This window comes from Neodiprion pinetum, chromosome 2, assembly GCF_021155775.2.
Source record: "Neodiprion pinetum isolate iyNeoPine1 chromosome 2, iyNeoPine1.2, whole genome shotgun sequence".
NCBI lineage: Eukaryota > Metazoa > Arthropoda > Insecta > Hymenoptera > Diprionidae > Neodiprion > Neodiprion pinetum.
Window position 1 is genome coordinate 132,644 of NC_060233.1, and position 1,868 is coordinate 134,511.

Below are 1,868 nucleotides of genomic sequence, written 5' to 3' on the forward strand. Positions count from 1 at the left end.
ACAATGTTTGAATCTTATCCCTTTGAATTGATAAGCTAATTTCTTAGTACAGTAATGTTCATTGGTGGGTTCCCAGCGGCTCACTATTTATTGGAATCAAAACTGGAATAAGTTTCCTTTCTTAACAAATCTCATATGTCAATGACTAGCGACTATGGGGGATAAGTGTAAGGAGGACTATGTTCGTGTATGAAAAGTATCAGTAAAGTAGGGTATAAATGAGATGGCGTTGCTGTAACAAAGTTTAAGAAAGATAAAAAAAGTTCAGTTTTCGAAGTTCCTCAAGACGAAGAATCGCGTCGAAGGTACGTCCTACGCGTATTTCGTCCGTACAGAGAAATATTTGATTTTAATGAGGATTGCACTAATTTTTGATTATATGGAAATATTGTTTATGTTCTATTATTGGGTGTATTCCGAAATATACTTCCAGTACTGCCGACCGTAACGTCACGCAGTCAACTGCGAACTGCGTTCCGTTTTTACTTCGAGTTGCCAGTCGCAGTAAAATCGGAACGTTACACCGAGGACGCGGCCATCTCTCAAGTACTGCAACTGCCTCACGTCTCAGACCGCAGTAGTCGCAGTCAATAACGTCACAAATTTCACGACGCCACTGACTGGCGGCAGTAAGCTGTCGCGCGATTTCGGAACGCGGTTGCCAGTACTTGCAGTACTGCGAGTATATTTCGGAATACACCCATTTCAAAGCTGTTGAAAGGATGTATTCCGATTGCATGGCTGTTCAAAGGGTGTATTCCGAAATATACTCGCAGTACTGCGAGTACTGACAACCGCGTTCCGAAATCGCGCTACAGCTTACTGCAGCCAGTTAGTGACGTCATGAAATTTGTGACGTTGTTGACTCTGACTACTCCGGTCTGGCACGTGAGGGAGTTGCAGTACTTGAGAGATGGCCGCATCCTCGGTGTAGCGTTCCGATTTTACTGCGACTGGCAACTCGAAGTAAAAACGGAACGCAGTTCGCAGTTGACTGGGTGACGTCACGGTCTGCAGTACTGGAAGTATATTTCGGAATACACCCAAAGCTACCTCTCCCATTCTAACTTGATTGGCTTACCCCAAGGTTGCACTGCTCCAAGTGGCAGAAATGAGCACTACGCTTTTGGCACACTATTTGAATCACTCTCCACCTTACGGGTTTCCAAACCAGTATGTAACTCGGTGAAATACCATATATGTAATATACGTATGTGAAATACTGGCCGTGTTCGACGGCTCTTCATTTTGCACGAATTCCTTTAAAATGATAGGAGCGCACGCGCAGAACGTACTCCCTGCTGCGCGAAACTGGCACATGCGCAAATTATTACAATGAGAGTATAACCTCAAAACCTGGGTAAATTGGTCAAACCACGTGTCAAACACTGTCGGCAATGTTTTTACTGTCGATTTTTCTTTATACCTACAACAAAAGATGTCTCAGAGCAACGAGCTATGGTAAAACACATAACTTGTTGACATATTGCTACTACGCAGCAGAAGTTTCTGGTACTCAGTCAGATGTCATTGTGAAATCAAATCGAGCCGAGGATTTATATTTTTGGGTGAGTATAGACGAAAAGTGAGGATAACTCAAGAACGCCAAAGCTTGGAGCATATACTTACTACTGGAGGTAGCCGCGGGTATACGGAAAGTATGGCGGAGGAGTGAGATAGAGCACTTATGCCATGTACCTGTCTCTCTCGCTCTACAGCCTGGTTGGCCAATACGTTCTCTTTCAGCTTATCAATTGCAGAGTGAGTGAGACAGAGTTTCCGGCGCAGCGGGGCGGATACGAGTATATCTCGCTCTCTCATAACCACGGCCACAGTTTTCGCGAGGTCAACAACATGGGTACCAAAGC